This window comes from Rattus norvegicus, chromosome 8 (assembly GCF_036323735.1).
Source record: "Rattus norvegicus strain BN/NHsdMcwi chromosome 8, GRCr8, whole genome shotgun sequence".
NCBI lineage: Eukaryota > Metazoa > Chordata > Mammalia > Rodentia > Muridae > Rattus > Rattus norvegicus.
In genome coordinates, this window is record NC_086026.1 from 78,337,894 (window position 1) to 78,360,833 (window position 22,940).

The 22,940-nt window shown below is 45.9% G+C and overlaps 1 protein-coding gene and 1 long non-coding RNA gene across 3 annotated transcripts in view; both read left to right on the forward strand.

Annotated features, from left to right (window-relative positions):
* Window positions 1-22,940, forward strand: part of Rora (RAR-related orphan receptor A) — a 733,021-nt gene that overhangs the window by 155,184 nt on the left and 554,897 nt on the right.
* LOC120094342 (uncharacterized) overlaps window positions 1-22,940 on the forward strand; it is a 235,481-nt gene that overhangs the window by 122,396 nt on the left and 90,145 nt on the right. The window contains exon 1 of the long non-coding RNA XR_005488663.2: window positions 1-22,940. This exon is cut by the window's left edge and continues 122,396 nt beyond it; it is cut by the window's right edge and continues 29,320 nt beyond it. This is a non-coding gene — a long non-coding RNA (uncharacterized LOC120094342).

Genomic DNA, 22,940 nt, shown 5'->3' on the forward strand with positions numbered 1-22,940 from the left:
GCTACCGAAGGCTGTCTGTCTTTTTGTCTCTCTTTACAGAATTTCAGTGACATTACTTTTTGCCCCTGAGTGACATACCTCACTAATGAGGACGTTCACTTGAGAAGCCAGTGTGTACACCATATTGAATGTTTACCTGCCTTTGAGTCAGATACCCCAAGAGCTGGGATAAGAGCCTCATTCTGGTGTCTCCTTGACTGCATGAATCTCTTTTCCTTTCTCGTGTAGGCCCAAATCATTGGACCCATCCCCTTTGGTTGAAATAGGTCACAGAATCACAGCGTAAGCAGCCATTCTTTTCCCAGGCAGTTCATGCCATTTGATAATTGGAGCCACTGAGCAGTGCCAGATGGTGTTGTGGGGAAGTGGGACTACACACCCTTCAATGTCACCGCCACCAGAGGAAGCCACACTTTCAAGCTCCTTCTCCTTCATGATCGCACACCTCATGGTACACTTCGGTGTGTAATAAAAATGGAACAGGGAAGACGTTTGGTTTCACCAGGGCCACATCTGCAATCTGCCTTCCCAGCTCGCCTCACAACCAAACTATAACTTTTGGTTTATGACTCTCAAGAAACCACCTGAACAGTTTCTAACACCAGAGCAAGTGAGCCACCTTGGCCATTTTCATGTCAGAGAACCCATGTACTTCCTGTTCTTTATGAAGTCCTTTTGAGGATGTGTGGGTTTGCTGGTGGCCAAAAGCAAATAGGAGAGGATTTCCATATAAAGTCCTCTTGTTACCAAACTGTATTGGGTCTGTTCAGACCTCAGTCCCTGGAATTGCCTTTTAAAATGGTGGTGGATTGGAGAAACTAAACACTTAATAACATTAAGACTTACAGACTGTTCTGGATTGGACCCAATCCTCAAACATTACCACAACTGATGAAGTAGAGCTCACACTGTGTCCCTTGTTCTTGGCAAGGTCATAGGTGCCTCTATGCATGAGTCTCAGCCCCCAGTGCACACCCAATATTTTTTCCTGTGGATAAGTTGGACTTGACAAAATAAAAGGAAATGTTTATCAATTTAAAAAGCAACTCAATGCATCCTCATTTTGTTAAAAAGAAGTGAACAGAGAGCGATTCCAATTTACACAGAACTTCGTTTCTGTTGAGTTTTGCTTTTCTCTGTAGAATATAGAACTCAGGCTATTAAAGTCCTAGACATGCAGAGTTGTTGGCACAAATGTAGTCTCTATTCAGAGCTCACACTTGTAACCTCTGCACCCCTGGTGACTCAGAGTAGCTTGGATAAGAAGAATGGAGACAACTTTGCCCACATTGATCTAATTATATCACATCCTAAAATCACAAAAATACCCATCAACTCACTATTGTCCTTAAAGGCCTACCAGTGCCAGTGTCTACGGAGGGATTGGCAGGAGGGGGCTGGTGCAGGTGACGAGAGTCGTTGGGTGCAAAGAAAGAAATGGCGATGCCTTGGCTTGCTTTCAGCCCATTCTAATTTGTAATGCTCTTGCCTTCGTTTACAATCCTGTCCATGTATATAAACAGTAATTTGCTCTTCTTAACACATACTGTAGTTAAGAGTTCTGTTGGGAGCAATTGGTGTTCTTTATCTGTGACATCACGAGCATTTAAAAAACAATAATTATAAATATCCTCCAGGGTGAGAAGAACTAGAAGAAAGAATTAGTGAGTTCATCTGGAGTCCTTAGTCGTTTTCTTTTGCCATTGTGGTGTGTGTGTGTGTGCATGCTTGTGTGCGTGTGTGCCTGTGTGTGAGTGTGTGTGTGTGTATCTGTACTTGCTTTTTGTAAGCATACACATGTATGTGCATGCATGTGCATGTGCATGCATGTGGATACTCAGGGTTGATACCAAATATCTTCCTCCATCACCCTTCCACCTTTCCACCTTCTTCACTGAGACAGGGGTGCTCCGTCAAACCCAGAGTTATCCTAGCTAATCTTGATAGCAAGTATATTTTTTTCTGGGAATCCCCTGCCTTGGTCTTCTGAGGTTTACAGGCAAACCACCACACAAATGGGTTTCTGGGAATTTGAACTCCAGTTGTCAACACTTGTGTGCCAAGTGCTCTAACCACCAAGCCATCCTCCCAGCCCCCAGCTGTTGTGTCTCGCAGTTACTCCAGTCTCCCCTCAGATTCTCATCTCAACATCCTCTCGTGCTCCCCTCCCCTCCCCTCCCCCAGCAATATCTTTCAATACTCAGCATAGAGTTTACACTAAAGAACTGAAGATGTTACTGCTACTTGGGGAAGTCTACATTACTTACAGAGTAACTTTTTTATTATTAGCTTTCATCTTCCAATTCCTAATCCTGACTCTGAAAGAAAAACCAGCCTGTATGTCTTGGCCTATACAGTGAACTGTGGGTTGTGTTTTGTCTCTTTCCCTTTTCAAATCCTGGGCTGAACCCTACCAGCGGTAAGCAAGGTTTGGGTGCTGTGAGTCTGTAATAGCCTTATACAGGTCACATTGGTCTGTACCATGAGACGTGGACATAAAAGTATGTAGAAGGAAAAAGATCAATTTGTCAAAGGCATATTTCAGTTCATAAAATTTGCAGTAACAGGGTGACATTTCAACAGAGGAGGCCACTAGATTAGTTATGGGGCATTTACAGTAGAGGGAGCAAACCTAGAATGCAGTCCAAATACATAAACCACTTATATTCTTAGAGTCCAATTTCATCCAGTTTCTTGCTAACTCTGAATGCATTTCCCAGTAGGAAATATATTTTGCATGCTTTGAGACTCGCCAGCAGGCTCAGGAAAGCCCCTGTCAAGCATAATATATCTGTGCATTTTAAAAATTTATTTTTATTTATTTCTCTGTGTGTGCTGGGGATGGTAGTGCTGGGCTGCACTGGAGCTTCTGTAAGAGCAGCATGTGTTCTTAACCACTGAGCCATCTATCTCTCTAAACCCCTGAATTTTTGTTGTTGCTGTTGCTGCAAAGTCAGGAGTCGACTTTAGTATTTTCTGTTTAGATGGCCCTGGGTAGTTCACTGAGCTTCTGTGAGCATCAGTTACTTATCTATAAGATTCAGAGTAAAGTGTAATGGTGGCACACACCTATAATCCAAATGGTAAAGAGGCTGATGCAGGAGGTTGGTTAAGTGTGAGGCTGACTGGTCGGAGATACTCAAGCAAAACCATGTCTCAAACTCTCCCTTGGGGAGAAAAAAAATCATTATTAGAGAGTTATAGACGTAGGCAACTATTCGCACAGAGAGTTCCACATGGGACTCACAATTCTAACCTTTGAAACCCTAGGACTCTTAGAATATGTGAGTAAGGGAAGTACAAGCAATATTACCTCCATTGTTCTGACTATTCTAGGTTCTAACTTTATAACAAGAAATACAAATTCGCTAGACAGTCATTGTTTTTCTTGGGTGGGAGACAGTGCTTGATACTGAGTCTGCATTTGATAAGTGTTTGCTGAGTGAAGGATAGATGGGCACGTGTATTTCTATAAGACAAGCCATGCAGCCAACCGAAGAGCCCTCCGATACCTGCAGCCTCATCGTGGGGACCTGAGGTCAGAATTTACAGAAACACAGCCTTCTCTTAGAGGATTCTATGGCTGCATAGATGGAACCAACTCTTCTTTACAAAGCCCAATACTTGGAGTCCTAGTTGCTTCTGCTTCAGCAACAGGACCAAGGGCTTCCCACACATCCTGCCACCTTCTGATTAGAGGCTTTTGTAGAGGCCAGGATAGTTGCATGGGGTGCCATGGAGGCACGATCGTGTATGGGAGTGCTTTCTGGGCCCTGCACAAGCACTTCTTCATGTCTAATGAATGTGGTAATCCTTTGTTTGACTCAGTCATAAGTCACGGTCTTGCAAATCTAGGACATGGTGAACACTTCCACCCCTGTGCAATAAAACAAAAGGTATAAAAAGATTTTAAAGGGAATATTTGAGGGCATAGGAGTTAGGTCCCTGGCTAGAGTGCTTACACTGCAATCCTGAGGACCTGAGGTAAGTCACCAGCACCTCCAGCTGGGCATGGAGGCATACACTTATAACCCCAGCTCTGGAAGGCAAGACACTAGCTGATCCCTGGAGCCTGCCATCTGGCCAGTACAGCCTAGGCAAGTCAGGGAGAGGTCCAGTCTTGGAAAAGGAAGGCTGACTAACCTCTGGCCTCCACATGTACAGGAGCATGCAGGAATGTGCACACATGGACATACATGAGAAAGGAAATATATGAAATATGATTACATTTGATTGGTTCAGTGTGAACAGATGCATGCATTTAAAACAATAAAGAGCAAAACCATACATGAGAATTAAGATGTTCATATCGTTCCCAGAAGGGAATGTAAGGTCACACGGCATCAGAGACTTGGATTCATTGTGTTCTGACTTTGGGAATGGACTTGGAGTTTATTTTAACGTGACCCTGGCTTTTCTAATTATAGTCGGTTCTGGTAAAAAAGACTCAGGGTGGAGTCTATCTAAATCCAACTCATCTCAGAAGGCAACACCTTCTGAAGGTCCCAATACTTCGGGAGGTGCTTTTCTTCTTCGTTTTTACCCCTTCTTTTCTTCCGCTTTCCCCCTTAAGCAATGCTTGTTCTCTCCCTCCTCTCTCCCTCCTCTCTCCCTCCTCTCTTTTCTCTCTCTCTCTCTCTCTCTCTCTCTCTCTCTCTCTCTCTCTCTCTCTCTCTCTCTGCTCCAAGGGCTGACAGCTGGTCTAGTTTTGCTTGGGGACTTTTTCACAATGTGGATTAATCAATGTTATGAACTGGGTCCGTGGGGTTTTGGGAATGTAATTGGTTTCAGATGACACTTTGCTAGTCAATCTGCCAAGAAGCCGAATGTTGACACAGCTGAACAATTCCAGCTGTTTCCACCCACCCCTTCCTCTTTCCCTGGACCCTATAGCCTTTGCCTTTATTTTCCTCTGCCCTCTCTCACTGTGACTTTGCTAAACGAATGCGTTACTCTTCCTGACACCCCTTCTTGCTTTTCTCTAGCCTGGAATGCCACTACTTCCGCTGTGTCTCAGGTCCTCCACCCAGTTTTATTTTCTTGGCTACTGCAGTTTGAAGAAGAGCTGACACTTTTACCGTTGGACTTCCTTGTGCAATCCTCTAGGTTGTTTTTTAAGAGTGCACAGATACAAATTGAGCCTTTGGAAACATGCTGGGATTCTGTGAATGTTTGGTTTCACAACTGGCTGATCAATATCTCTCTCTCTCTCTCTCTCTCTCTCTCTCTCTCTCTCTCTCTCTCTAGCTTTTAATTACTCAAGGCATACCATTGAATAAACAAGGAGGTGGGTCACAGATTGCTTACAGTGGTTCGTCACTATTAGACAAATTTCACCTTGTTTTAAAGAGTTCTTGCTTCTATTTCTTGCCTGTGGAGGGACGGCTTGAACTATCTATGTACCTAATACAATATTTGCTGTCTTATTGGGGGACTTGCAGGTCTTGGGTTAAAGGCCAACAACAGGGCTCTGCTTACCTCAGGTGAATGCAGGCATCCCCCGTAGCTGAGACTCTGTGGGCAGAGTAATCCCAGTCTTCCACTGCTGTCCTATGTTCACTAAGCGGAGGGCCCATGTTTATAGAACAACTGCACAGCCACCCCCTCTGCCTCCCTCTGTAGACTTAGATGCTTGAAGTATGGATGGATTTTCAAGTCAAGCCTAAGATGTCAAAGCGCATAAAACAATCCAAGATGCATCGAGAGAATTTGAAAAAAGGGGGGGGGGGCAATCGTCATAGTGAATTTTTCTCGATTCTTCCTTCACGTACAAGTGCTGGAGAATGCTGTCAGAGAAACGGTAAATGCTATCAGTCTCCACTGGGTGGAGACTGTCTTAGAGGCAGGGAACAGTGGTCCCCATAAGCAGTGTTCTATAAACAGGGTAGACCTTTAGTCTTCGTTAGGGGTGGACCAAAGTAATAACGTTTATGTAATGATTTAGGTGGTGAAAACATGGGATCTTTCTAAAAGTGGGCATAGTATGCTGAACACACACACACACACACACACAGGCTGAGGGGGTAGGGGGGGAGAGAGAGAGAGAGAGAGAGAGAGAGAGAGAGAGAGAGAGAGAGAGAGCCAGCCTATGGACAAAATAATTGAAATTGCGTTTGGAGATGAGCACACCCAGGCTTACAGAGACAACCCAGTAGATGTGCCTATACGTCACCTCGGGCACTTTGCACACTGCTTTGACTAAGGCATTGATTTGGTCAAAAAGGAAGACCAAATGCTGAGTGTAAGCAAATGGTATTGGAATCACAACCAAAAGCACCTGCCTGCCCATCTGTCATGTAGACTACACACAGACCAGAACATACGAACAGCCCGAGAACCAAAGACGTTTCGGATGGATAATTAAATTACCCAGCAGATTCGAGATATTGCCAGATTGGGGCAAAGAAATGTACTTGTGCCTCCTATTTTGAAATTTGAGACCAGGTGGATGGAGACTCTATAAAATTATGGGGAGCCATGGACTGAGCTTGGTTTGTCCCCCAAATCGAGCAGCAGTAGCTCCTCATAGGTTCTGAGGGAGGTGTCACAATGAACTGAAGAAGAACACCTGTGTCCAAATGTCTGCCCCTCTGAGTTTGTCTGGCTGCAGATGCTCTGCGGTTCAGCATAGATCCTGATTTTATTACCTGAAAATCTGACAGAAAACATGAAGTGAGGTGGTAACATGAGGCACCACACTTCTGAGAGCACATCACGGTACTTCACGGTTGACGATTGTCGCCGGCAGCATTTCGTGTCATGACTGTAATGGTACAGTGTGACTAGAGCACTTTGAACCAGATGATACAGGTTGAAATTGAAAGGAGTTTCTAAGTTTCGACTAACGAAAAAAATCAATTGTCAACGATACTTATAACTGGAGATACGGGACATCAATCTTTAGCCATTGACACAGAAATCAGAACAGTACCAGCCCTTCCAACAATGCTTCCTTAAATATGGCTACCAAAATTAACAGTGATGTCAGGTCTAACCCTACTCAGTATGTATGCATGTGTATGTTGTCGAGACAGTATCTCATGTAGCCCAGGCCTAGGGCTCATGCCCTTCCCAGCCATAGGCTTTTAACAGTAATTAACACTATCAGGAGTGGATTCCCTCATATATGGTGGGCTTCCAATGCACTCAGACAGAGGTTGGTTCCTCCCATGGTAGCCATGCCAATCTTGCACCAGTGGGTACATCTTGCATGGCATGACAACTGTGCCAACTTTTGAATTACAACATTACAGATACTTTGTAAACTATACTAAGACCTGACATATGTTTTTATTTAAACTCTAGTTGTTTTTGTGGTGTTTGATGTACTGGGAACACTGAGTGATCTGTGCTAGATTCTGTTAGGGGAGGGGCTAGGGAAGACTGATCAAGTCAGGCAGGCAGTGAGGAGGCACCGGAGCCAGGGAGATGGGCTGGGGTGGGGGAACTTGGAGAATGTTTCTTCTTGCTTGGCTGTCTCCTGTCTCAGACTTTCTGGAATTCTACTTCTAGGCCACTAAAGGAGTTGGGAAATCTTGGCCAGTGCTTCTCTTGCTGCCTGATGATGAGAGGAAGCAGAAGCATCTCAGGTCATAGCATGGGGCCTCTCAGCCACCGGCATGTTCTCCGTGTTGATTATCAAAGATTAGTTTTTACATTGTGGACCATTGATGTTAGAGAAAATGGGAGAGGTTGTGAAAACCAGTCTTCAGAGAGACTCACAGAATCAATATGGAGGGGCTTGGCCTACGTATTTAACAAGCCCTCCCAGTGAGTTCATAGTGAACTTGAGTTACTTACAGCCCAGCTTTGAAATGTGGCCTCCCATGCTCCTGTAAGGTTAATGAGAATGGGTCTCATAAAGATGTCTGCATTGCAGGGCACACTGCAAAAATGAAGAAGTGCTGAAATATTTGGCCCTGAGGAGGTATACAGTAAAATCACCCTACATATATCTTGTGTGGAGACTGACTAAATGAATTGTAACTATTCTTCACGGTGATGTGATAGGAGTTGCAGTCATCCCCGTCACAATGAGATGAGATTGTGTTTGGTACCCATTGGCACGCCCTCCCCAGAGACTCAGGGCTAATAACATAATGTAGCAAACTCGACCTGTCTCCCTGTCCTCTATGGTTTATAAGATGTACTCTGTTGACTTTTGCCTCATTGCTCCCTTGGCAGTGACTCGAGTGTCATGACTGGAAGGGGCTGAAATGTCAGTTGGGACATATGTTTGTGCTTCCTTCTGAAGTCAAAGAGAGGCCTTGCAGGCAGCAGACAGCACAGAGCACAGGGAGGTAGCTGAGGTTAGGATTTGATTCCCCAGCATTTACAGTTGTGGGTTGCGCTTGCTCACATTTTATGCCGTAATACCAGTTCATTTTTCCAGGAAACCAGATTTGGGCTTGTCAGGTTGAAAAGCTAGGAACTGAGGATGGAGCCCAGTTGGTGGAGTGCTTTCCCCGTGTGTTCATGAAGCCCTGGGTTCTGTCCCTCCTGTAGTGTAGCCCCAGCACATAGGAGGTAAATACACCTGTATTCCTTATCATTCTCAGCTACAAAATGAGTTTAAAACTAGCCTGGACTGTGTGTATATTTAGTATGTATATTCATTTTGATAGCAGTGTTGACTCTTGATTAAGGGCACACTGTGTACAGGGCCAGTTCCCCCAACACTTTGTACATTTTAGTTATCCATGTGTCCCCATGGTCTCCATGGTCCCCACCATCACTCCATCTGAAAGTAGAAAAGGTGGAGGTTCTAGAAACCTTCAAGGATGTTTCTAAGGATTTACAACAAGTGAACAGGAGACCCAAGACCCCTCCCAGATCTTTCCAAGATGTTATTTCATCCTTCTTTGCACAGTTGATCATGCTGATGAGCAAAAACCTTTTGTATAGCTACAAGGTCAGGTCACCATGAGCCATTCTCCACTTAGATAGTTGGAGATAACAGTTTCTCCAAGTTCAGAGGAAGTTTGCGATTTGGGTTACCCTTGAATCTTCTAGCATGTTCTCAACAGGCCACATCAAAGTGTCCCTGTAGGTGAGTCCAGCAGCTTTGCATAGGTTTGCTTCATAGAAAGTAAGCTAACCCCCATGATGAAGAGTCCGTGTTTTCTATGGGGCCTCTTAGTTACCAGAGGCCCCACAGAGAGGAGTCTTTAAGTCGAGGAGGTTATGTAGCTGGGGGTGCCATAAAGATTTCTGTTTTGATTGGTGGGTATTTCAGGCCAGCTTAGTACTTGTGGCTGTGCTCTGCAGATCGAAAGGCACTAGGGAAAGAATGCAGGTTTGTTTGTTTGTTTGTTTTTCTTTTTAATGATTTTCTAATGATTCCTAATACATTATATAAATATCATTTTAAAATTGCACATATGTGTGTGCATGTGTGTGTGTGCACGGGTGCCAGTGCCAGAGGACAGCCTCAGGTGTCATCTGCAGGAATATCCCCACCTCCTTTAAGACAGGACCTTTCCTTGGCCTAAAGCTCACCAGTTATGCTAAGATGACTGGCCAGCAAGCTCCAGGAATCCCGTGACGCTGCCTCCCCAGGACTGAGGTCACAGGCATATACCTGGCTTTTTACACAGGTGCTGAGAATGGCACATGGGTCTTCAGGCTTATGTTTCTATGGTTTGATAAAAGAAGCGGTGTCCTTAGCTATTAAACTTGGTCATCAGTTTTTCATTTTTTAGGGCCGTGGATCTTAATCTCAGGTGAACCATCCAAGTTGTAAATTTTATCATATTCGAGTTAGCATAACAGATTAGAGAAGGTGCCCATGTAAAATGGGATTGTCTCCCCCACCACATCGTTCATCATCTGTTCTCGGTGAGGAGTGCGGAGGGTCCATAAGCACTCCCACTCAGGATGGAGGTGACTTTCCCACATGGATACAGTTCCTGCTGTGTCTCTGTGTACCTGGGAGAGGAGAGAGTGCCGCCATCATCAGTCACTGTACCTCTGCACACTGAATACATACATTAATAAGCACACAACAGCCGAGTGTTGCTGGGACTTCCTGAAGCTGTTCACCCCAGAAGCAGTGGGCACGAACTCTCTAAGCAGTTACCTCATCTGTTTCCTCTTCCTGAACAACACACTCTCCCTTGTTCTCCCTTGACGGCTTTCATAGCCTGCATCTTTAAACACTTCCCTAAGTGTCTTCCTCTGGGATTTCTTCATCCTATGGGTTCAGCTAGACCCAATGTTCAAAACCCTGGGCTTGGTCACAGTCTTTAGTTGCTGTGGAGGCAATGGCTTGTCTTCAGATAAAAGGATGCTTGGGAACATTGGCAGTAGAGTAGGAGAGAAGGCTCAGAGGATGTAGCACTTGCCATGCAAGCCTGAGGACTAGCAGAATTCAGATCCTTCGAATCCATGTAAATCACATGTGCTAGTATGTATGTTTAATCACGGCACACAAAAGACAACATGAGAGGCAGGGGCAGCAGAATTCTCAGATGCTGCCAGCCAGCTAGCCTCACATACAGTGTAATGTATAATGACAGATCCTGCCTTGATTAAGATGGAGGACTGATACCCAAGACTGTCTTCTTAGGTCCATATACACGCATGCTTCCCGTGTTACTCACACTCATATATGAACACACACACACACACACACACATACACACACATACACACACATACACACATACACACACATACACACACATACACACACACATACACACATACACACATATACACACACATATACACATATACACACACATACACACACATACACACACACATACACACATACACACACATACACACACATACACACACATACACACACATACACACATACACACATACACACACATACACACACATACACACACATACACACACATACACACATACACACACATACACACACATACACACACATACACACACATACACACATACACACACATACACACACATACACACACATACACACATACACACACATACACACACATACACACACATACACACACATACACACATGCACACACACATACACACACACACACACACACACACACACACACACCAGTGACCCTTGGGTCAGCCATTGGCTTCATCAGTAGTTTCCTGTTAGCTTGGTAACATTTGTCCAGTATTTACTATACACCAGGTGAGGAGAAACAGATGCATACACCCCCACACTTTTGCAGCTCTGTGCTCAGCGACCAACACACTAGTTTAAATTTCCTCTTAGCTCTTGCCATTGGAACGAGACTATGTTAGCCTGGATTCATTTTAATTTACCTAGGGAAGAATCAACCATAAAATGTTTTAGGGCCAGTGTCTAAGAATACTTCCTGCTTTGGAATTAAACTTTAGGAAGAAGGGAAAGCCAAAGCGGTCGTGTCCTCTCGTTCTGCTGCCCACTTAAGTCATTCCTGATTCATGCCAGCACATGGCAGACATGAGTTTCACCTGCAGGTAAGCACCGCCCACCCACTCTATGATGCCAGCCAGGTTCCATGGGGAAGGAACACAGCCCTTCCTCCCCAAGTCCTTCAGGATGCCTGCTTTCAGATCCAGGCATGACATTTTCGTTGGCTTGGAAGATGGATTCTAGCTTCCATCAATAAAAAGAATGCAGTGGTCTGGCCACTGAAGCATCCCAAGTCATTTTCCCCATGTGCTCCTTGGCATGAAGAAACAGAAAACCCCGTGGGGAGTCCACAGCATCCCAAGAAACTGACAGGAAAGGTGTCCCCAAGGGTGCCTGGGATCTTCTCCATCTCCCCTGCTTTGGGCCTCAGGGTCACCCACACTCCCTCCTTTCTGGAGGTGTGCTAGAGAAGCCCTGCATCCAGGGCCTAATCTGAGGGGGTGTTGTCATGGCAACCACTGGGGACCAGGCCAGGGAGAAGCAAGCTCCTATGGTGTACTGACTTAAGCTGGAACCAAATGAAGAGGGGAAGAGAGGTGAGCCAAGAGGAACATGTGAACTGAGAAGCTGGATGCCAGGGTGCTGGGGGTGTCATCAGGTGCTCACTCTTGCATGGCACAATGTCAGGTGCTAGAGAAGCCCGTGAATCTGTCACTCCCTCTGAAGGCTCAGCTTTCAGTTTCACTCACCAGGTATTTTCCGAGACCCAGGACTGCCTCTTGGACTAGGAAACAAGGATGTCAAACAACAGAGATACGTCCACACCTCTGAGAACCAAGACTTCAGAGGCATTTATCCTGAAGACCTACTTAACTTTAAATAAAATACGGGAGTGTTTTGATCCATTTGAGGGAATTATTTCATTGTCCAAAGTAGCTCTCTTTTTTTTTTCCTGAGTAGAGCTGTTGGATGTCCAAACAATGCCTTTGAATTTCATTTATTCATTTTTTTTCTCTCTTAGGTACTCTATGTCTTACTCTGGTATTCAGGAGGATCCCCCTTGTCAGGGGGACAGGGTAGGAAAAGAAGCGTAGGGGGAAATCTCTCCTATTTTAGCACATATGGCTACCAGGGCACCGTAAGCTTCGATTTCCCAGGAGGAGGAAAGGTCCATGTAGATAGAGATCATGGTAGTGTACCTCATAATCCAGAGCAGATCTGGTTTGAAGAGAAGATGATGCCTTTGAACCCATGTTCTTCCAGAAACATATTTAGTTGCTTAGATAATGGTTTTGTACCAAATAAGTGCAGCTGAAGGGCGCTTCGGGAGGCAGGGAAAGGAAAGTGGAGAGTCACAGTTCAATAATGTGATCGTGGCTGGCTGAGCCTCACTGGAAGCTGCTCTGGGGAGCATCTTGTAGGGAGGGTGCGCTGCAGATGGCCCAGCTGGCCTGCTTCTTAGGGGTTTTTATTCTGGAGACAGGAGTCTTGGTAGTGGAGGGGCTCTATTGAAATAACTGGGAAATAGAACACTCTCCCTCCTCCCCTTCTTCCCCTTCTCTTTTCCTCAACTCCCTCCTCCACCCCCTACCTCTTCTCTTCCTACTATGCTAATGAAGGCAGCCCCCTTTGGTTCTCCAATGGGCAATTTTATATTCTCTCTCTCTCTCTCTGGGGACCCCATTTTCTCAGAGCTTCAGTGTTCTGCTCATTAGAGAGGAGTCAAGTCACTGGGATATATTAGGAGGAAGACTCTATGATAATAACCATGCATTATCAGGCCACCATGGCGGCTGGTCATGGGAAAAAAAAAGGACCTTTTCCTGGACCAGTAAAATGACTCAGTGAATTAAGATGCTTGCTTGAGTTCAATGCCCAGGTCCCATGTAGTAGAAGAGGAGAGGTGACTTCTTCAAGTTGTCCTCTGACCTCTATGTGCATATCTGAGGATGACCTTGAACTCATGATCCTCCCATTTTTACTTCCCATGTGCTAGAGTATGAGCATTCTAGGCTGGAGGTATAGCATCAAGCCCAGGTTTGAATCTCAGAGCCTTCAAACCCAATGCCTCTCATCAAGCTTCTTTACCCATAGTGTTCTGTTGCAAGAATTGTATTTATGCTTGGGAAGGATGGATTTTTGATGAAACAGAGCTCGAAAGGGTTATCCCCTTCCTCTCCCTCTTCTTCTTCCTCCTCCTCCTCCTTCCCCCTCCCCCTCTAATTCGATTACTGTTCTTCAGTAAACCTGGGTGAGATACTCAGAAAGCTGTTATTTTTTTTATTGGGTTCCTCCACCCCAGTTTTCTAATAAATAAAGTAGGAAACACACACACACACACACACACACACACACACACACACACTCTCACACACACACACACAGTGGACTTTAAAGCTATCCATCATTCGACTGTATACTTCCTGTGGAGCACCCTGTATTGCTTTCCATTGTTATTATATGGCAGAATTACCTACAGACTCCGAATTTCCCTTATCTTTCAGCACAAAGATGCTCCATGGCATGTAAAGAGATGCTCAAGGCACTTGCCTTCCCAACAGAAAATCTCTGATGTGATTCCTATGAGAAATGCTGGCAGGAAGATCACGTTGTGGTGGGGGCTAGAAGTCAGATGTTCGTGTGTGTGCATCTGAAGGCTTGATAGTCAGAAATATCAAGCCCCCCTTTCCTTCTTTTTATCTCACGCTTCCTCTTTGTTGCCTGCATAATGGGGTATACAAAACTGAGTGTGAAGTGTGCTGGAATACCTTCATTGTGTGCAGGCCATCTTGAGTTTGTTGAGGCTCCCTGCTCTCTCTTCCTCTGCCTGTCATGTCTAAGGAGACCTGGCAAGCTGAGATACCCTTGGGTCTTTGTGGGAGAATGCAGAAGCCAGGCTTTTTCGATGAGCTCACCCACCCAAAATGTCACATCATCGCTGCTCTGTTGTCTCACAGTGACTGTGAGAGACACACTCAAAGGTTAATTTTCAAGTCTTGTCAAACATAGATCATTAAAGGTACACACCTTCAAAGCTATCAGGAGCCAAGGGGGACCATGATGCAAAGGCTGTGTGGGCCGAGCACTGTCAGAAAGAAGCTCCTTGAACAGTCCGATCTGGGTATTACATCTCCACTCAGCAGTAGTTGCAGAAGGGATGGACATCTGTCTTTTTATCATCTTTGGAGGCAGGTTTTGGTATCTCTTCCATTCCATTGTGGCATACACACACACACACACACACACACACACACACACACACACACACAGACACACACACACACTATATATATATGTGTGTATATATATACATACATATATATGTGTATATATATACATACATATACACACACACACACATATATACATATATATATATATATATATATATATAGTGGCTTTTGTGTTTCTGTTTGTATTTAAATGGGAAATACACCAGATTGAAAGATGGTCCATCTGGTGTCTTTGGCTTTGAGGAAAGCCAGTTTCATCACTTCGTGGTGGAGCTGATGGCTGAGAAACACATGTTTACCCGTAGTCTGGTGAATCCCGTGCCTCAGAAGAGTCCTGGGTCTTGTTTCCTTGGGGCCTAGGCATGGTCAGTGATTGCCGACTTTACTTCAGCTTGAGACACCGGGAAGCTGGGGTCCAGAGCATCTCAGATAGGAATTTTGATATTTCTGCTCAGGGGGTTTTGTTACCATTGCTGTTGAAGTTTCCCTTTGAACACGATATTTATCTTCTCTACATCTCGATTTCTTCCTGTGTTACTAGAATTTTCCTGGCCGGGGAAATGATTCATTGGTAAAGTGCCTGCTGTGCACTGCGAGGACTTAAGTTTAGATCCCCGGCACTCTTCCATGAAAAAAAGTCCTACGAGGGGGAACATCTGTAAACCCGATATCTGGCAGGCTGAGTGCCTTTGTTAGGGTTTCATTGCTGTGAAAAGACATCATGACCAGCACAGTTCTTACAAAGGAGAACATTTAATTGGGGCTGGCTTAAAGTTTCAGAGGTTGGGTCCATTAATATCATGACAGGACACATAGTGGCATGCAGGCGGACAAGGAGGTGGAGACGGAGGTATAGAGTTCTACATCTCTCAGGCAACAGGAAGAGAATGCCACTTTGGGCATTGCTTAAGCATCTGGGATCTCAAACCTGGCCCCTCTTCTTCCAACAAGGCCACACCTACTCCAATAAGGCCACACCCCCTACTAGTGCCATTCCCTATGAGCCTATGGGGGCCATTTTTATTCAAACCACCACTATGCAATAAGTGGATCCTAGATCTCGTGGTCAGTCATCCTAGTTGAAGCATTAAGCTCTAGGTTCAGTGAGATAACTTGCCTCAAAAATGAGGTGGAAGGAATTGAGGGTGACAATTGGCATTGACCCCTGACCTCCTGCACACAGGATAGCCCATCCCTTCTACGGGCGTACATAGGAACACATATATACTCTCACAGAAAATAAAATCAAGCAAAGTTAATTTAAAGAATGTGAATCTACCTAGAGCTAGGCAGATACCTCAGCTTCTTATGCAAGCACAATAACCCGAGTTCAGTCCTTAAAAAAAATCTAATTGAAAGCCAGGCATGGGGAGGCATACTTGTAATCCAAGAGGAGGAATAGACAGGTAGATTCCTGGGGCTCACTGGCCCACCAGTCTGCCTGGTGAGTTCCAGGCTAATAAGAGACCCTGTCTAAAAGTTCAGGCTTCACCGGGAATGATACCAGAGGTTGTGTTTCGTCCTACACACACACACACACACACACACACACACACACACACACACACTCGCGCCTGTCACATAGGCTAATTGAAGGCTTCAGCCATAGTATCTATCCTTAATGCGTTTTATTTTTCCCTTTAAATGAACTGAAAACTGACAACTACTTGTGGTGGGTTTGTTTCTTACAAAGAGCAGGGGGTTCCAAGCTGGCGTGTTTAATGAAAATCTAGTTTTCAATAGCGGCAGTTACCTTGAACAAACAGGAGCCGCAGCCTCCTGTGAAGGAATCTCACCTGTCAAGAGACATTAATCTGCCATGAGGAGTGGAGGCTAGGCGCTGTGCTTAATTATTTAAAACTATTTTTTTTCTGAAAACATTTCTCAGACCACGCTGGCTCCCTTTGTTGCCTATGGACATTGGCAGTGACAATTTGTGCTTTTGCTGACGTGGTTCTAAAGATACAGGAGAGGAATGTGGGTACATGATCAAAGTTCGGGGGTATTGTGATTTTTCTGCCTGCATGTTTTGCGGAAAATAGTTGCTTGGAAAATTCAGATGAAGCTCTGTGTGGTGTGTGTGTGTGTGTGTGTGTGTGTGTGTGTGTGTGTGTGTGAAGCTGGTGTAAGTCTCAGGCTAAGCCTGTGTGTGTGTGTGTGTGTGTGTGTGTGTGTGTGTGTGTGTGTATGTGTGTAGACATGTATGTACATGGATATAAGGGTATATACTTCCCTTCCTTGGCATGAATATTTGTGAAGGCCAGAAGTCAAAGTGAGGTATTTTTCTTAATTGATTTCCACCTTGTGTTTTGGGATGGGGTCTCTCACAGAATTTGAGGCTTATGGAATCAGCTAGACTGGGCAGCCAATGACCTCCAGAGATCTTTCTGCTCGCCCCCCCCCCCCCAGCACACCAGCAGTATGGTTATCAAGCCATGTCACCATACTTGACAGTTTTATTTGGTTCCTGCCAATCCAAACTCAGGTCCCGATAGTTTTGTAGCAAAGAATGTGACCAATTCAGCCATCTCTGTGTCTACCAGATGAACCTTGTGAAACGCATTGTTCTTTCTGCAGTCGAGTCTATATTAGTGAACCTAAATTTGACCCTGGAGACGAGCTCAACACCTGGAACAACTTTATTAGCCAACATCTGCAAGGTGATGTTGCCAGGTGGCCAGTGAGCTGGTAAGGCGAGCAGGACCAATATGTTCTCTGTGGAAGGAGTGATTTTCTGCTACACAGGCAAGGAACTCTGTAAATATTAGCCGTGGAAGGAATACCAGTCCTTACACTGGCCACGGTCACTTAGTAAAGCCGTGCACATTTACCTCATAAACTACTGGTAGGGAAGAGGCTCATGAAAACTGATTCTTAAACCATATTAATGTCAAACTTCCCTAGAGAAAGGGTAGATTTGCACTTCCAGTTCAGAAAGGTGCAACTGAGGGAGATGGTCAGGCAGCAATGTCGGCCACTTTGTGGGTAAGCTCAGGTGTGTGCAAGACTGCCGTAGGCAGTAAGAGTTAAAGGGTGTGAGAGAGAGGCAGGCTGTCTCGTTTGATGGAGTTAAATCTACATTGCTCATCTGACCCAACTGCTCAGAAGCCATGAGAGTGTTTAAAACAATATGCTCGCCAATAGGAAAGAAAATACACTCATCAAAGAGGCTTCATCAGTCACTGGGTCCTCTTCCTCAGTTTCTAAGTGAGAAGGCCCAGTTCTTTCCACTTCTTGGCGAGGATGTGAGCTACAAGCTCTGTGGGGTGTGTTATTAATGTCCTGGTGCTGAAGATTTAGCCTAGGGTCTTGCACATGCTAGACAGTCTACCACTGAAACATACCCTTTAGCTCTCTTTTCCTGTCTTTGATACTAAGTGGTGCAGGCTGGCCTTGAACTTAAGATCCATCTATCTCAGCCTCTGGAGAAGGTGAGATGACACACCCGCTTTGGATGTGCCTGACTGAGTCGTGAGTTCCAAGCCTGACCCTTACCCTTCTCATTGTTTTTTTTGTTGTCCTGTGGTCTTCAACTAAGAGAAGACATCAGATCTGTTTGCTTCTTGGGATGTGGCGCCTGTCTGTACCAATGCATGTTGCTGTGCATCTGTGAGAACACTCGTGTGGAAAACAGAGGTTCTGAGCAAAATGGTTCCCTCCCTGCCCTCTTCTCTCTTCAAACATAGCCTGGTATGTGTGAGAGCAACCACTCAGAATGAAGATGCTGACAGCCTCCAAACATCCCCTCTGCAGGTTTGCATCTCTCTCCCATTTTTCATCCTCAAGACAAATTCTTCAGACAAAAGTACGGTTTTCCAATCCTACCCACAAACCAGCAGCATAGGGATAAAAATGAAATGGGGTCTATTTGATTTTGAAAAGTTTCCATTTAAAGAAAAGGACAGATTCAGCTTTCCTGGAAAATGACCGAAATAAAATGTCTCCGACTTTGCTTTTCCATGAGGACTGGATTCTTCTAAAGGAACCTTCCCTAAGAAATGCCACTACACATATATTCCACTAAAGGAACAATTGCTAGGGGGACAAATGAAGCCTAAATCGCCTTCATTCTACTGGCATCAAAAAATAACTCTCAGCTGTGTTGTCTGTCTGTGGCACCTTGCAAAGAGAGAAGAGTTTGATTTCCAGGAGACATTCTGGAAGACTGTGCATCCCTGGCTTTGAGGCTGACGCGCTACCTCTTTCTTGGGTCTCTGCTTTTCTCTGGACACCAGATCTACAGCCAGAGGTGGTCAAAAGACTCACGAGAGTCGGCCCTGAATCATGCATGAGTGAGCCATGGAGCTGCACGGTGGCTGCACAGAGCTGGGCATGGCTTTACCCCTGAGCGTCTTCTGCACTGGAGGGGTTACCTGGGCTAGGCCTAATTATGTCTGAATGGGATGGGGTGAGAGAAGAAAATCTAGAGTCTGTATTCAGCATGAACCACTAGGCCACCATCCAGCCTCACGGGGAGGAGGACCAAAGCCAGATTTTTGTATTTCAAAAAAAAATGTTTTTGCAGCTGACAGCTGTATGCGAACAGTCAGAGTTCTTTGCAGTGAACATCTTAAAATATGGGAATCAAGATTATTGGTTTTGGGTGAAAACCAAGAGTTTGGAACTACAGGATTGGTTGTTACAAGGGCAAAAGTGGGAGGGGTGGATTTGGCTGAAACTTTGAGCATAGAAAGAAATAAAGGAATGTGAAATGGGTAGTCTTTGCCTGCTTAGGGAACTATTTATATAGTCTCCTACAGCTTAGGCCCAGAGGCACTTGTAGGGCATTAGAGTCATGATGTCCCTTCCATCCCTACAGGGAAGGAGAATGTGGAATGTTGCTTCTGCAGTACTCAAGCTGGCCCCAGCCTCTCGGGTGGGGTAGAGGCTGGAGGCTTTAGCAAACAGTACCACCTCGATTTGCTCTTGTTCTACAGGTACACTCTAGAACGTCAGTCAGAAGAATTGTGGCAGGGCTGGGGAAGTGTCACAGCCAGGAACGTGCTTGTTGAACAGGCATGGGGTCCTGGGGTCACACCCCTCAGATTCATGTCACAAGCTATACCCTGCTGCTTGTACATGTAATCCCATGGCTGGGGAGCCAGAGACAGGTGGATTTCAATAGCTCATTGGCTGGCCAGCCTAGCCAGTCAGTGAGCTCCGGATTCAGTGTGAGACCTTGTTTCACCACGCAGGAGGCAGAGGCAGAGGCAGAGGCAGAGGCAGAGGCAGAGGCAGAGGCAGAGGCAGAGGCAGAGGCAGAGGCAGAGGCAGAGGCAGAGGCAGAGGCAGAGGCAGAGGCAGAGGCAGAGGCAGAGGCAGAGGCAGAGGCAGAGGCAGAGGCAGAGGCAGAGGCAGAGGCAGAGGCAGAGGCAGAGGCAGAGGCAGAGGCAGAGGCAGAGGCAGAGGCAGAGGCAGAGGCAGAGGCAGAGGCAGACAGGTCTTTATAAGTTTGAGGTCACCCTGGTTTCTATAATGAATTTTAGGCCAGTGATGCTCTGCCTCTAATTAATTAATTAAGAAGGTGGAGAGGGATAGAGGAAGACACTGGACACATGTGAACGCTCATACACGCATGGCCACATACAGGCACAGAAGTGCAACATTCTCAAACAGAGACAACTAATAAAGGAACTCGAAGTCTGGCAACCACCCTCCCATGCACACAAAATATTAAACAAAACAATATTGTGCCCTGCAATCTGGAATGTTTCCCATGGAGCAAGTCCAGACTGACATGTCCAAATAAGCCATCATTGACCTGGTGGAGCAAATCCAGTTTCTGAAACTGTGGTCTGATACATGTGGCTCCCCTTCCAATCCCCTTCCCCACCGCCCCGTTCCAAGGCTTTCTGTCCTAAGAGAAGCCCCAGAGTCACCATTCACTTCAGGAGCTTGGATAAAGCAGTGTTAGAGGGCCGAGGAGCTGGCTCGCTGAGTTAAAGACTTTGCTGTACATGCATAAGAAACCCTGAGTCCAAACTGCCAGCACCCAAAGAATCCAGGAAAGGTTGAAGAATCAGGAGGATTGCTGGGACTTGCAGGCCACCAGCCTAGCTGCAGATTGAATGAGAGACCCTGTCTCAAGGAGTGTAGCAGAGAGTGACAGAGCAGGACACCTGATGCCCTCCTCTTACTTCTGTGCAACACACACACACAGAGAGAGAGACAGAGACAGAGACAGAGAGACAGAGAGACAGACAGACAGACAGAGACAGAGAGACAGAGAGACAGACAGAGACAGAGAGACAGAGAGACAGAGACAGACAGACAGATTAGTGTTACTCCTACAGTCAATATGACCCTCGGATAAACAGCAGCGCCTTTGCTGTGCCAGCATTTATCAGTCCCCTCTCAACGTTTCTCGAGGCTTACAATACCCTTCTGCTCCTCACTGCGTTCTAGTCAACGATGAGTAGATGAGGGTCTGGGCTCAAGAGTTACATTTGTTAACTTCTGCCATGGGGCTGGAGGGCAGACGCTTCCTAGGCACCCTGACAGCTGCGTGCTGGGAGTCAGTGAGTGCGCACTTCTGTTTGGTGAGGGAAGGAGACAGCAGATGTGGGAGGCCACAGACTTCAGGGTACATGATAAACAGGGCTGTGAAACTGCTATCGGGCTTGCCTTACAAGCATGGGGACCCGAGCTTGATCCCTAGAACCCAGGTTTTTCAAAGCTTAGTGTGGTGGCACATGTCCTACTGCAGGTGGTGGCAGGAAGATCCCTGAAGCTCGATGAGTCCCAGGCCAATGAAAGACCCTGTCTCAAAATATAGGGTGAAAAGCTCTTGAGGAATGACACTGAAGAGTGACCTCTACACAGAGATGCACACGTTACACATGCAGAAAAGAGGGGATTGAGAATAAGGGAAAAGAGAATAAGGAAACAGAAAGGAAGGAAATGAAGTAAAAGCAGCAGGAGGAAGGGGGGAGGAAGGAAGGAAACAGCTAATTGACATCATAATAGGATAAGAGCAAAGGTCCAAATGCTGTCTGGTCTTGACCAAAAGGGAGATAGAGAACTATGGATTTTCGTATTTCATAGCAGTTAGGAGACTCAGCCTCCTCCCTCTCAGTTGGTTCTTGTCCTCTACAGCTTGAGGGAATGGTCAGTGCAGCCTCCAGGAGGGTTTCAAAGCCAAGTCCAAGATTTCAGAGCTGCCCCATAGAAAGGCTGCCCCAGCACGGCAAAGACTAAGCCACCCTGAAGCCTTTGCCACTGTCATCGGGAGGAGAACAGTACAACCAGGCATCACTAGGTGGCATAGCTGCCTTGGCGTAGTAGTCTCCTAAAGCCACGCTCATAACTGCCACGGGATGCTTTGATCATGTGCCTGAAAGAGTCTTGGTGATGACCTAGGCCAAGATGGTCAAGAGGAAGATTCCATTAGCAGAGAGCATTCTGGGATGTCTTAAAGAAGTGATTCTAGTCAGTAAGCACCTGTCTGCCAACATCCTTCCTGCCCTGGCCACTGCTGAGTAGACATCAAGCCTTCACATTGAATTCAGTACATCACAAGGGTCTGTTCAGCCGCCCCCAGACCACAATTCCCATCCCTCTCAATATATGTGACGTGTTTTAACATTCCTCCCTTATCTTTGCCAGTTGTAATGATAATACAACTTTGTATTTATAAAGGAACCATACACCTCCCACCCCTTGGGGTCCTGTCATTCCCAATTCATAAGAGCCTCCCTGTGAGTGGTCCAGCCTCAATGCCAGCCGGTTGCTGTGTTATTTTGCTGAGTGGTTAGTCAGTTTGTCCGTCAGGGTCCTCAGGAACAACAGAACTCAAACAATAAATATGCTTTTAAAGGGAATTTATTAGATTGACTTATACCGCAAGGCCTTGGTAGTCAACCCAGTAGCTGCTTAGTCCAAAAGCCAGATGCCCCTGCCTCCACTACAATCTGGCTCTGAAACCTGAAGGGTTCTTGGAGAGACACTGGTCTTCCATGCATGTTGAATGGCCAATTAACTGAGTTTTAATGTCGGCAAAGAATGATGGCAGTGGCAACAGCAGCGGCGGCAGCGGCAACAAGATGCCACCAGGGTAGACAAGGCTGTCAGCACAACATGAAGGCAAGCAGGCCAAAAAGCAGCCCCCTATTTCCCCTCTGTTTTATCTGGGCTGCCACCAGAAGGGGCTGCCCACATTCAGGGTGAGTCTTCCCACTTCAGTCAAAGGATCAAATAATCCCACATGGCTCCCTGAGGGATCCAGTTAAGTTGAACCTAGTTTAATCATCACAGTTCAAAAGCATGGAGTGAGTGTCCGAAATTAGAGGGTGCAACTTTTACTGACGCCCATAGGATAGTTGTCTCGCTAGCCACCTGACACTTCAGCAGATGTGCAG